Source organism: Zea mays, chromosome 9 (genome assembly GCF_902167145.1).
Source record: "Zea mays cultivar B73 chromosome 9, Zm-B73-REFERENCE-NAM-5.0, whole genome shotgun sequence".
In the NCBI taxonomy this organism is placed as follows: Eukaryota; Viridiplantae; Streptophyta; class Magnoliopsida; order Poales; family Poaceae; genus Zea; species Zea mays.
The window spans coordinates 140,430,579-140,445,264 of NC_050104.1; the positions used below are offsets into that span (position 1 = coordinate 140,430,579).

Genomic DNA, 14,686 nt, shown 5'->3' on the forward strand with positions numbered 1-14,686 from the left:
TTTGATGATAGCCTGAATAACAATCTAGAAGACTCATAAGCTCTGACGAAGCTGCTGCATCAACTAAGGAGTCTATCCTTGGCAATGGGAATTCGTCCTTCGGACAGGCCTTGTTGAGATCCGTAAAATCGATACACATTCGCCATTTACCATTGGCCTTTTTTACCATAACAGTGTTAGCTAGCCAATCTGGGTACTTTACTTCTCTGATAACTCCTGCACTGAGGAGTCTTTTGACTTCATTCCGAGCTCCTTCGGCCTTGTCTTCAGACATTTTCCGAAGCCTCTGCTTTCTGGGTCTGAAGGATGGGTCAACATTGAGCGAGTGTTCAATAACATCCCTGTTAACTCCGCAAAGATCATTGGCTGACCATGCAAAAACATCTTTGTTGTTGAACAAAAACCTTATCAAGGTTTTCTCCTGTTCTTCGGATAATTGGGAGCCCAACAGCACCTTCTGCTCTGCTATGTCCTCACATAAGAGCATGGGCTTCGGCTGATCTGCCGAAGCTGCTTTCTCCCTTCTGAATTTGTACTGTTCACAAGCTTCAGCTCCATCTATATTATGGATTGCTTTTGAGTCAGTCCAGTTTCCCTCGGCCCTTCTGGCAGCTTCCTGACTTCCATGAATAGCAATGGGTCCTTGATCCGAAGGTATCTTCATGCAAAGGTAAGCAGGATGAAGAATTGCTTCGAAAGCATTGAGAGTGCCACGACCAATAATTGCATTGTAAGGGTATTCCATGTCAACAATGTCAAATACAACTTGCTCAGTTCTGGTGTTGTTGATGAATCCAAAGGTCACTGGCATGGTGATCTTGCCCAGTGCTACAATCTGTCTTCCTCCGAAGCCACAGAGAGGGTGTGTAGCATCATGAATCTTATCTTCTGGCTCTTGCATTTGTCTGAAGGCCTTAGCAAATATAATATCAGTTGCACTGCCTGTATCAACCAAGACATTGTGGACCAGAAACCCTTTGATAACGCAAGAAATAACCATAGCATCGTTATGAGGAAAATCCTTGAGCTGAAGATCCTCTTGGGAGAAGGTGATTGGAATGTGGGACCATCTTGACTTGATGAAGGGGCCCTGCACTCCAACATGTTGTACTCTTCTTTGTGCCTCCTTCTTCTGTTTCTTGTTAGCCGGCTCTGAGCATGAACTGCCTGTTATCGGGAGAACCAGCTTCGGAGCCGGAGCAGCTCCAGCTTGGTTCTTGAACGAAGCCATTGTCTCAGGAAAGTGGAAGTGAGTTCACCGGAGGTGGGCGCCAATGTTGGGGACTTGTTCTCAAATGCTTTGCCTTAAGAACAAGGCAACATAAAATGTTAAATGTTAATGCCCTTCGTCCAATGAAGCATTATTCCCTTAAGGATTAATGAGCCTTGGATGAAGGTTAAAGACAATATGATTACGAAGGTTAAATCTTCGTAATTGAACCCTAATAGATTGAATAAAGTAATATAAAATACGAAGCGTCAAAGGTGAATAAATTACAAACGAACAACATTATTTTCATATTATATCGATTTAACACATTTAAGTATTGGGTACAATTATACCTTTGCCTTGGCGAAAGATTGATTCCCGAACGGTGCGATCGCTATTACAGGAATCCTTGAACAGTAAAGGAATACTGTTCACTATTTATAGACACGGGACACAGCCTATGAGGAATTACAATTAGGCCCCTCATAAGGGATTACAACAGCGACTCAAACATTCATGGACTAAAAGGTCATTCTACTTTTATGTCGGTTTGTAATTCCGAAGCTTCATGAAGAGGAACCTTCGGTCATCACATGCAGACAGCTTCAGCCGAAGCTGTTTCTTCCTACAAGACCTTCGACGACGAAGCATAGTCCCAACACTTGTAATTGAGGCAAGAGACACCAATCGTGTGGTGATCCTTGTGGGAGCTTTGTGTTCCAAGTGATTGAGAAGAAAAGCTCACTCGATCCGAGGGGCCGTTTGAGAGAGGGAAAGGGTTGAAAGAGACCCGGTCTTTGTGACCACCTCAACGGGGAGTAGGTTTGCAAGAACCGAACCTCGGTAAAACAAATCCGCGTGTCACACTCTTTATTCGCTTGCGATTTGTTTTGCATCCTCTCTCGCGGACTTGATTATATTTCTAACGCTAACCCGACTTGTAGTTGTGATTAACTTTGTAAAATTCAGTTTCGCCCTATTCACCCCCCCCCCCTCTAGGCAACTTTCACCTGCTCAGCTAGGGGTACGGGGACGACATGTGTCCAGACCTAGCTTGGTGCGAACCTGTCCACACAACGTGGCCAGGCGAAGGTCTGGTGCAGCCAAGCGGCTTGCTGTGTGTGACGTAAGCTTGCGGGATGGGCCTGACGTAAGACCACTAGGCCACGTTGCCCTTGCATTTATTGTGGACAGGACGCGCCGCCTGACTACCCCGCTGACAGGCGATGTGCCCTTTCGGCATTTAATGTGCCCCGTCCACTCAACTGGCAGGCGACATGTCTGGCTATTCCCGTTGGCCAACAGTACACCTGTGGCGTGGCATGCACCGCATCCATCATGACTCACACGTTATCGAGGGCGCTGCAGCAAGATATCAATATTGTACGCACTACGGGTACTATGGCACGCAGAGATTACACGGGCATAGCAAGCAGCATTTCCATCCTTGCATTCGTCCCTGGGCCCGCGTGTTGGGGCTCAGAACCCTTGTACATGCCCCTCTTGAACTATAAAAGGGGAGGCATGCAACGTTAAACGGACGCGGACCCAAGTCATCCAGGACAACTCAAGCTCTCAAGCAATACAACACACAGTGGAGTAGGGTATTACGCTCTGGCGGCACGAACCACTCTAAACTCTTGCGTGTTCTTGCGTTTATTCCTACATCTCGCAACAAGCAAAACGCTTAGGCCCCTCCCCATCTTAGGATTTAGGGCGGGTGCATTACGCCACCCGGCCGGAGAATTTCCTCTCCGACAGAATATATATAAAATTTTAGATGGCATACACTATAGTGAAATTCTAAATCTGCCACTTGTGACATTAGTCGTCAATATTAAGTGGTACAGTATCATAGACACGATCGACTCGGTCAACCAATCGGTTAGACAATAGTCTCCCTGTTTGTTTGTATTTTTTCAGCTTTTGGCCACCAAAAGCTGTTGTGGACTGCAAAACGGCCCAACTTTTCAGCACGTTTTTATAAGAATTGTTTTAGTAAAATCCATTAAAAATCAACATGAACACATAATTGGTCGAGTTGCCATGATAGTAAAAATTCATCGCTTTCTAGATCATCTACCCTTTATACCACTTTATCTTTCTCTACACATAATCCTCACTGTACTCATATTCTTCCCACGGCCAGATTCTCTCCATGGATTCTTAGAAAAGCTGGCTAGAAAAAGGTTGAACCAAAGAGGTACAACTTTTGTACGGTTAGTACTGACTAGACGTAGTCAATATCTTCCAACTTTTGTACACCTGACATGATTCATTCATCTGATTTTAACTGATTGTATTTAAAAAAATACCAAAATTTCAAAAAAAAATATCCCAAACTTTGCCCCTTAAATAGAGGGAATCATTCCCTTTGTTCACCCACATTCACCTCTACATTGTAAGTTTCTCCAACATTCACAATGTTACATCCCCATGTAGTTTTTTGGGTTGCCCCCACATCCGTTTAGATTAGGGATGGCAACTCGAAATGTTCTGTCGAGGAATGGCTCTCCATCTCTGTCTCCATCTTTGTCTTGAGAAGCTTTTTCTTCCGTCCCTATCCTCGTCGGGGAATCTGTTCCCATTGGAAGGTGCAATATTTAAAACCAAATTTAAATTGGTTATATCAAATCAACGTAAATTGAACAAACAAGATCTAAAATTATAAGAGACATCTACTTTAGCGTTTAGTTTGCTATTTTATAATAGGCTATGTATTAAATTTAAGTATGTTTTTAACAAGTCAATGAACTAACTTAGATCAAGAGAAGTTTACAGAATGGGTACGCGAGAACAAGGATGGGGATGGTTCCCCATTTCTATCACCCGACATGGACTAAATCTTTCCCGTTTTGATCCCCATGGGGACTAAATTGTCCTCATACTCGTCCCCTATTGGGCATGTTCGGTTCATAGGGGTACATTCCAGAGAGGGCTGCCACTTGAACCCCTTGGGGTATAATCCCCTTAGGCTGTAATCCCTGGTTCTAAAATGTTGTTCGGTTAATCCATGGAGACATGCAAATTTTGTTATGATGAAGACGACCTTATTGCAACAAGCACAATAATATCATAGTTTGTTAACACTAACTAGAATTAGAAGCGCCCTATCGGGCGCTATAAAATTCTCTGATCTAGTATCAATGTTTGAGGAGAAATGGTAAGAATCTATATGAACCATATGATCACTGAAGCATCCCTACGACTTGACTCATTATTGGACGATCCTATGGCTTCATCTAAATGCATAAAGACAAGTAATATTTCTTCAACCATCTTCCTCAGATATTGCAGTAAGCTCCGATGAGAAATGGTAAGAATCTGTTGCAGGCATATTAGGATCATCATCATCACAGAAGAATGGCCTAGAAGGCATTTGCAGGCCCAGGCCATGAGTGCCACACTCGAGCATCTCTATGATCTCGCCCATGGTCGGACGATCCTGCGGCTTCATTTGAATGCAGCGTAGCCCAACGATGCACAGTTTCCTCTCCAACTCATGCATGTCTGTCGCAACAGAAATCTCGCCAGCTTCTTGTTCCGCTAGACGGTTGAAAGGGAAATGTGCCCTTGGGCCATTTCTAAGTATTTTGGTGATTTAGTGTCCAACACAAGTGCCTAAGTGTAAAAAGGTGGACAAAGTACAAATCAAGGATAAAGGTATGTTTCTCAGACTTAGTACATTGTTTTATGGACTAATGTATTGTGTCTAAGTGCTGGAAACAGGAAAAATCCAATTGAAAATGTCTTGGCTCGAGCAGCCAAGACTCTGCTCAGTCTGGGAGCACCGGACTATCCGGTGGTACACCGCACAGTGTCCGGTGCGCCAGGCTGGCTCGAGCGAAGTGGCCGCTCTCGGGAATTCACCGGCGACGTACGGCTATAATTCACCGGACTGTCCGGTGAGCCAACGGTCGGCCGCGCGATCTACGCGGGACACGTGGCCGAGCCAACGGCTAGAAGGGGGCACCGGACTGTCCGGTGTGCACCGGACATGTCCGGTGCGCCAACGGCTCTCAGACTGCAAACGGTCGACTGCGCCATTTTTGGAAAGAAATCGGGCACCGGACTGTCCGGTGCGCCAGTCGACAGAAGGCAAGATCAGCCTTCCTAGATTGCTCTCAACGGCTCCTAGCTGCCTTGGGGCTATAAAAGGGACCCCTAGGCGCATGGAGGAGCATACCAAGCATTCCTACAACATTCCTAAGCACCAAGACCTTGATTCCGCGCATTTGTTTCATTGTGATAGCATATAGAGCTCTAGTGGAGTTGTGAACTCATTGAGTTGTGTTGCGAGCTCTTGTTGCGACTTGTGTGCGTGTTGACACTCTGTTTCTTGTGTCTTGTGTGCGTTGCTAATCCTCCCTTGCTCTGTGCTTCTTTGTGAATTTCAAGTGTAAGGGCGAGAGGCTCCAAGTTGTGGAGATTCCTCGCAAACAGGATTGAGAAAAGCAAGCAAAACACCGTGGTATTCAAGTGGGTCTTTGGACCGCTTGAGAGGGGTTGATTGCAACCCTCGTCCGTTGGGACGCCACAACATGGAGTAGGCAAGCGTTGGTCTTGGCCGAACCACGGGATAACCACCATGCCATCTCTGTGATTGATCTCTTGTTGGTTATTGTGTTTTGTTGAAGATTCCTCTCTAGCCACTTGGCGGTTATTGCGCTAACACCTAACCAAGTTTGTGGCTTAAGTTTTGAAGTTTTACAGGATCACCTATTCATCCCCCCCTCTAGGTGCTCTCAATTGGTATCAGAGCCGTTCTCTTCACAAAGGGACTAACCGCTCGAAGAGATGGATCCTAAGGGGAAGGGTATCGTGATCAACGATAAAGAGAAGGAATCTTTCGTCAACGAGTCGAAGGATGACAAGCTTACCGACTCGGGCTCGGGCCATAGACGGAAGGATGGGAAGAAGAAGAAGACAAGGCGCATCAAGGAGATCGTCTACTACGACGACAGCGATGAGTCTACTTCTTCCCAAAAGGACGACGACCACAACGACTACGAGAGAAGGAAATCGGTCAATTCGAACTTTTCTTTTGACTACTCTCGTATTCCGCAAAGTTCAAATTCACATTTGCTCTCCATTCCTCTCGGCAAGCCTCCACACTTTGATGGGGAGGACTACGGATTTTGGAGCCACAAAATGCATAGTCACCTATTCTCTCTCCATCCTAGTATATGGGAGATTGTAGAGAGTGGAATGCACTTTGATAGTACGGATAGTCCCATGTTCATTAATGAGCAAATTCATAAGAATGCACAAGCTACTACTGTTCTTCTAGCTTCATTGTGCAGGGATGAATACCACAAAGTGAGCGGCTTGGATAACGCCAAGCAAATATGGGACACCCTCAAAATCTCTCATGAGGGGAACGACGTCACATTGCTCACCAAGATGGAGTTGGTGGAAGGCGAGCTTGGACGATTCGCGATGATAAGGGGCGAGGAGCCAACCCAAACGTACAACCGGCTCAAGACCCTTATCAACAAAATAAGGAGCTACGGAAGCACGCGATGGACGGACCACGACGTCGTCCGACTGATGCTAAGGTCCTTTACCGTTCTTGATCCTCATTTGGTGAATAATATTCGTGAGAATCCCAGGTACACCAAAATGTCGCCCGAAGAAGTCCTTGGAAAATTCGTAAGCGGGCGAATGATGATCAAGGAGGCAAGATACGTGGACGACGCGTTAAATGGTCCGATCAACGAGCCTCAACCCCTTGCTCTCAAGGCAACAAGAAGCAAGGAGGCGCTACCTAGCAAGGTGGCACAAATTGAGGCGGCCGGACTTAATGATGAAGAGATGGCCCTCATCATCAAAAGATTCAAGACGGCGCTTAAGGGTCACAAGGGACAGCCAAGCAAGACCAAAGCCAAGGAGAAGCGCTCATGCTTCAAATGCGGTAAGATTGGTCATTTTATTGCTAACTGTCCCGACAATGATGGTGATCAGGATCAAGGGAACAAGAGGGAGAAAAAGAAGAACTATAAGAAGGCAAAGGGCGAGGCACATCTTGGCAAGGAGTGGGATTCGGGTTACTCCTCGTCCGACTCCGACAATGAAGGACTCGCCGCCACCGCCTTCAACAAGTCATCCCTCTTCCCCAACGAGCGTCACACATGCCTTATGGCAAGGGAGAAGAAGGTATGTACTCGAAACTCTACTTATGCTTCTTCAAGTGAGGACGAATCTAGTCTTAATGCCCAACTTAAGGCTAGCAAAAGTGATTTTGATAAACTAAAATTTGCTAGGGATGCCTACACGATTGGTAGACACCCCTCAATTAAGGATGGGCTTGGCTTCAAGAGGGAAGCCAAGAACTTAACAAGCCATAAGGCTCCCATCTCTGCCAAGGAGAAAGGGAAGGCCCCTATGGCAAGTAGTACTAAAAAGAACCATGCTTTTATGTACAATGATAGAAGACAGTCTCATAGGAGTTGCAATGCTTTTGATTCACATGCCTATGATTCTTATGCTATGTTTGCTCCCAGTTCTTCCTATATGCATGGTAGAGATATGCCTAGGAAAAATATTCATCATGTGCCTAGAAAGAATATTGTTCATGTTCCTAGGAAAGTTATGAATGTACCCTCTACAATTTATCATGCTTTAAATGCTTCCTTTGCTATTTGTAGAAAGGATAGGAAGATAGTTGCTAGGAAATTAGGGGCAAAATGCAAGGGTGATAAAACTTGCATTTGGGTCCCTAAGACAATTGTAACTAACCTTGTAGGACCCAACAAGAGTTGGGTACCTAAGACCCAAGCCTAAATTTGCCTTGCAGGTTTATGCATCCGGGGGCTCAAGCTGGATTATCGACAGCGGATGCACAAACCATATGACGGGGGAGAAGAAGATGTTCACCTCCTACGTCAAAAATGAGGATTCCCATGATTCAATTATATTCGGTGATGGGAACCAAGGCAAGGTAAAAGGGTTAGGTAAAATTGCTATTTCATCTGAGCACTCTATTTCTAATGTGTTTTTAGTTGAGTCGCTTGGATATAATTTGTTATCTGTTAGTCAATTATGCAAAATGGGATATAACTGTCTATTTACAAATGTAGATGTGTCTGTCTTTAGAAGATGTGATGGTTCACTAGCTTTTAAGGGTGTACTAGACGGCAAACTTTATTTAGTTGATTTTGCAAAAGAGGAGGCCGGTCTAGATGCATGCTTAATTGCTAAGACTAGCATGGGCTGGCTGTGGCATCGCCGCTTAGCACATGTGGGGATGAAGAACCTTCACAAGCTTCTAAAGGGAGAACACGTGATAGGTTTGACTAACGTGCAATTCGAAAAAGATAGACCTTGTGCAGCTTGTCAAGTAGGTAAACAAGTGGGAGGTGCACATCACAGCAAGAATGTGATGACTACTTCAAGACCTCTGGAGCTGCTGCATATGGACCTCTTCAGACCCGTCGCCTATCTGAGCATAGGAGGAAGTAAGTATGGTCTAGTTATTGTTGATGACTTTTCCCGCTTCACTTGGGTGTTCTTTTTGCAGGATAAGTCTGAAACCCAAGGGACCCTCAAGCGTTTCCTAAGGAGAGCTCAAAATGAGTTTGAGCTCAAGGTGAAGAAGATAAGAAGCGACAACGGGTCCGAATTCAAGAATCTTCAAGTGGAGGAGTTCCTTGAGGAGGAGGGGATCAAGCACGAGTTCTCCGCTCCCTACACACCTCAGCAAAATGGTGTGGTAGAGAGGAAGAACAGGACGCTCATTGATATGGCGAGGACTATGCTTGGAGAGTTCAAGACCCCCGAGCGTTTTTGGTCGGAAGCCGTGAACACGGCTTGCCACGCCATCAACAGGGTCTACCTTCACCGCCTCCTCAAAAAGACTTCATATGAGCTGCTAACTGGTAACAAACCCAATGTGTCTTATTTTCGTGTATTTGGGAGCAAGTGTTATATTCTTGTGAAGAAAGGTAGATCTTCTAAATTTGCTCCCAAAGTTGTAGAAGGGTTTTTATTAGGTTATGATTCAAATACAAAGGCGTATAGGGTCTTCAACAAATCATCGGGTTTGGTTGAAGTCTCTAGCGACGTTGTATTTGATGAGACTAATGGCTCTCCAAGAGAGCAAGTTGTTGATCTTGATGATGTAGATGAAGAAGACGTTCCAACGGCCGCGATACGCACCATGGCGATTGGAGATGTACGGCCTCAGGAACAATTGGAGCAAGATCAACCGTCTTCCTCAACTATGGTGCATCCCCCAACCCAAGATGACGAACAGGTACCTCAAGTGGAGGCGCATGATCAAGGGGGAGCACAAGATGTTCAAGTTGAAGAAGAAGAAGCACCTCAGGCACCTCCAACCCAAGTTCGAGCGACGATTCAAAGGGATCATCTCGTTGACCAAATATTGGGTGATATTAGCAAGGGAGTAACTACTCGTTCAAGATTAGTTAATTTTTGTGAGCATTACTCTTTTGTCTCTTCTATTGAGCCTTTCAGGGTAGAAGAGGCCTTGCTAGATCCGGACTGGGTGTTGGCCATGCAGGAGGAACTCAACAACTTCAAGCGCAATGAAGTTTGGACGCTGGTGCCTCGTCCCAAGCAAAATGTTGTGGGAACCAAGTGGGTGTTCCGCAACAAACAAGACGAGCACGGGGTGGTGACAAGGAACAAGGCTCGACTTGTGGCAAAAGGTTATGCCCAAGTCGCAGGTTTGGATTTTGAGGAGACATTCGCTCCTGTGGCTAGACTAGAATCAATTCGTATTTTGCTAGCATATGCCGCTCACCACTCTTTCAGGTTGTACCAAATGGATGTGAAGAGCGCTTTCCTCAACGGGCCGATCAAAGAGGAGGTGTACGTGGAGCAACCCCCTGGCTTCGAGGATGAACGGTACCCCGACCACGTGTGTAAGCTCTCTAAGGCGCTCTATGGACTTAAGAAAGCCCCAAGAGCATGGTATGAATGCCTTAGAGACTTTTTAATTGCTAATGCTTTCAAGGTTGGGAAAGCCGATCCAACTCTTTTTACTAAGACTTGCGATGGTGATCTTTTTGTGTGCCAAATTTATGTCGATGACATAATATTTGGTTCTACTAACCAAAAGTCTTGTGAAGAGTTTAGCAGGGTTATGACGCAGAAATTCGAGATGTCGATGATGGGCGAGTTGAACTACTTCCTTGGGTTCCAAGTGAAGCAACTCAAGGACGGCACTTTCATCTCCCAAACGAAGTACACACAAGACTTGCTAAAGCGGTTTGGGATGAAGGACGCCAAGCCCGCAAAGACACCGATGGGAACTGACGGACACACCGACCTCAACAAAGGAGTCCTTGTGCAAGTGATGCACATATTTAGGGGGAGTTGTGTTACAACTTGACCCTTTGAGACTAACCATATGCTTGAGTTTGCTTGTTTTAGTCTCACAGGAGGTTTGAAAGGGAAAAGGTGGACTTGGACCATGAAAGACTTCCACTGCACTCCGATGAGAGGGTAACTTATTCCAAGTTCATCTCATGTACTCTTATTGCCTTTGTGTTCTTATTTGAAGATTTTGGTGAGGCAATGGGGTTTAAGGGCCAAGCTTGATCCCGTTTTGGCGCTTGATGCCAAAGGGGGAGAAAATAAAGGCCAAAGCAATAGATGGATCAGCTACCACTTGAGAAATTTTGAAAATAGTAGATTAGAGCTTTTGGTTTGTCAAAACTCTTTTATTGTCTCTTATGTCAAAAGTTGGCCTCTTGTGGGGAGAAGTGTTGATTATGGGAAAAAGGGGGAGTTTTTGAAATCCTTGATCAAATTTCTTTGGAATACCTCTCTTTTTGTCTCTACAAGTGGATTTGACTTAGAGATAGGAATTTGAGTTTGATTTGCAAAAACAAACCAAGTGGTGGCATAGAGTGATCCATATATGTCAAAATTAAATCAAATCAATTTTGAGTTCTTATTTGAATTGATTTTGTACTTGTTCTACTTGCTTTATGTTGTGTTGGCATAAATCACCAAAAAGGGGGAGATTGAAAGGGAAATGTGCCCTTGGGCCATTTCTAAGTATTTTGATGATTTAGTGTCCAACACAAGTGCCTAAGTGTAAAAAGGTGGACAAAGTACAAATCAAGGATAAAGGTATGTTTCTCAGACTTAGTACATTGTTTTATGGACTAATGTATTGTGTCTAAGTGCTGGAAACAGGAAAAATCCAATTGAAAATGTCTTGGCTCGAGCAGCCAAGACTCTGCTCAGTCTGGGAGCACCGGACTACCCGGTGGTACACCGGACAGTGTCCGGTGGTGCACCGGACAGTGTCCGGTGCGCCAGGCTGGCTCGAGCGAAGTGGCCGCTCTCGGGAATTCACCGGCGACGTACGGCTATAATTCACCGGACTGTCCGGTGTGCACCGGACTGTCCGGTGAGCCAACGGTCGGCAGGGCCAACGGTCGGCCGCGCGATCTGCGCGGGACACGTGGCCGAGCCAACGGCTAGAAGGGGGCACCGGACTGTCCGGTGTGCACCGGACATGTCCGGTGCGCCAACGGCTCTCAGACTGCAAACAGTTGACTGCGCCATTTTTGGAAAGAAATCGGGCACCGGACAGTGTCCGGTGTGCACCGGACTGTCCGGTGCGCCAGTCGACAGAAGGCAAGATCAGCCTTCCTAGATTGCTCTCAACGGCTCCTAGCTGCCTTGGGGCTATAAAAGGGACCCCTAGGCGCATGGAGGAGCATACCAAGCATTCCTACAACATTCCTAAGCACCAAGACCTTGATTCCGCGCATTTGTTTCATTGTGATAGCATATAGAGCTCTAGTGGAGTTGTGAACTCATTGAGTTGTGTTGCGAGCTCTTGTTGCGACTTGTGTGCATGTTGACACTCTGTTTCTTGTGTCTTGTGTGCGTTGCTAATCCTCCCTTGCTCTGTGCTTCTTTGTGAATTTCAAGTGTAAGGGCGAGAGGCTCCAAGTTGTGGAGATTCCTCGCAAACAGGATTGAGAAAAGCAAGCAAAACACCGTGGTATTCAAGTGGGTCTTTGGACCGCTTGAGAGGGGTTGATTGCAACCCTCGTCCGTTGGGACGCCACAACGTGGAGTAGGCAAGCGTTGGTCTTGGCCAAACCACGGGATAACCACCGTGCCATCTCTGTGATTGATCTCTTGTTGGTTATTGTGTTTTGTTGAAGATTCCTCTCTAGCCACTTGGCGGTTATTGCGCTAACACCTAACCAAGTTTGTGGCTTAAGTTTTGAAGTTTTACAGGATCACCTATTCACTCCCCCTCTAGGTGCTCTCAACGGTCATAAACCCAGGCCGGGTACTATGCTCGGCTTGAGTTGGCTGCATTTTGGTATGCGTTCATTCGCCCTCCTGCCATCTCGAGCAGTAGCATACCAAAACTATAAACATCAGATTTGCTTGATATGGCACCAAAGCTACGAGATATCATTTCAGGAGCTATGTACCCAATAGTTCCCCGCATGGCGCTTGCTGGCACAAAGCTCTTGTCTCTAGGCTACAACTTGGCAAGGCCAAAGTCAGAAACCTTTGGGACAAAATTGCTGTCCAAAAGAATGTTGTGTGGCTTGATGTCAAAGTGAAGGATCTGCATGTCGCACCCTAGATGCAGGTATGTAGTTGATTCCCCTTGCAATGCCCAAAGCAATCTCGTTGAGCATATCCCAAGAAAAACTTCTTTCGGCCGAGAATATGTACTCACAGACCAGTGCCCTCCTCATTTTCTCTGCACAGAAGCCCACAAGGCGAACCACATTGATGTGGTGAATCCTACCGATGGTGGAGAATGAACTCGCCCCCATTGCAGTTGGAGTTGCCCAGCATCTTGATGGCAACATGCATATTGCCTGCTGCGAGTAGTAGGCCCTTGTATACGGAGCTGTATCCAACATGCATATTGCAAGTAACGGATCCCAGCGAGGAAGAGGGCAGCTGTTGTGCATATCCAAATTGGCGTCCACAACCCAGAAGGAACGATTGGTATAGTCGATGCTGGTGACAAAATATGTCCCCGTGTTGATGCGGATTGTAGCCTTGCCGTTGCTACAGACCAGCTCGTATGCTTTTACACCGCACTCTTCTGGGTCACCTGGCCTACGGAAAGGGTTGGATATGTTGCCAAGATCACCACAGGAGAAATCAGGACACTGACCTTGGCCACCAGCATCTACAGTTACAGAAATAAAAAAAAGACAAGTAAAGCTTGCCAGATAGTGGAAGGATGAAGATCACCACAGGAGAAATGAGGACACTGACCTTGGCCTCCAGCATCTACAGCACGAACTGCACTACTGCAGTCACAGAAATAAAAAAGACAAGTAAAGCTTGCCAGGATGCAGAAGAGTGAATAAATGCTGCAGGTGCACATGACTTCACCATGAGAGATTTTTAGATGCATGAATGCTTCCTAGGGTGTTAGTTATGGACAGGCTAACAAGGACGCTTAGTTATTTGAGAACAGCAGGCCTGACGATGATTGGGGCCGAATACTCTCCAAGTCTAATAAAATGCATCACCGCACCTTTTGACTTTGCGTTTACTTGAGCACAGCAGGAAGTTTCATGGAAACTTGGAATTTCTCCTCACCATACAATGGCAAGAGGGGGAAGACATGGGAGGCAAGGGGAGGAATACCCAGGGCGCAGGGGGTCAGGCAGCCACATTGGAGACGGAGTGGGCGACGTGTGGTCGCTGAGGAAGAGGAGGCCCTTGCAGCGGCACCGTGGAGGCAGCGCTCGGTCGAAAAGGTTTGTGTGGGAACCGACAGAGGGACGTCACGGCAGCCGGAAGAGCCAAATCAGAGCCGGCAGAGCTGCGCGCTGCGACGACGGGACGAGGGAAGGAGAGGCACAGGGAGGAGGCGAGGCTGGTCAGGCCGACGGTGAGAAGAAAGATGGGATTTGCAGCGAGGCGGGCGGTGTCATCGGAGGGAGTAGCCGAGTAGTACAGGATGGAGGAGGGTAGAGAACACAACACCCGTCACAGGCTCACAACTGGATTGAAGGAAGAGCTTGCGTCCGCGCTCCTGACACGCGTTGGCTGGGTGGTGGCTGTGCCTCCGTGGAATGCGGAGGGCGCGCGAAACCCCTTCAAGTTTTAATAACTCTGATAAGTTGCACAAGGACTAAATATTGTCACATTGTTCAGTGCCATTTTGCTCCATTTGAGGTTGTGTCTTTTTTTGTGCTAAAGAGCACCATACTATAAGTCTATAAATCGATATATTGAATAATCCACGTTAGGGTGTCTGAATTTTTGTTTTGCCATGTGTAATATTTGAAACTCTTTCGTGCTATTTAAAATGGATACCATTGAACTCAATAGGACCCTAATGCAAGGTTTTCACTTCAAGTGTTTGGGAAGCAATATCCACACAAATTAATTCAGCCAAACACACATTAATTCATCCATGCATATTACAGAAGCCGGTTCAACAACACACATACATGCAGCCCGTGCACAGAGACAAGACACATTAGTCTTGACACAAGA

The 14,686-nt window shown here is 46.3% G+C and overlaps 1 pseudogene; it reads right to left on the minus strand.

Moving 5' to 3' along the window:
• Positions 1 to 4,481: 4,481 nt before the first annotated feature.
• LOC103640337 (rust resistance kinase Lr10-like) lies at positions 4,482 to 13,757 on the minus strand (annotated as a pseudogene).
• Positions 13,758 to 14,686: the final 929 nt, after the last annotated feature.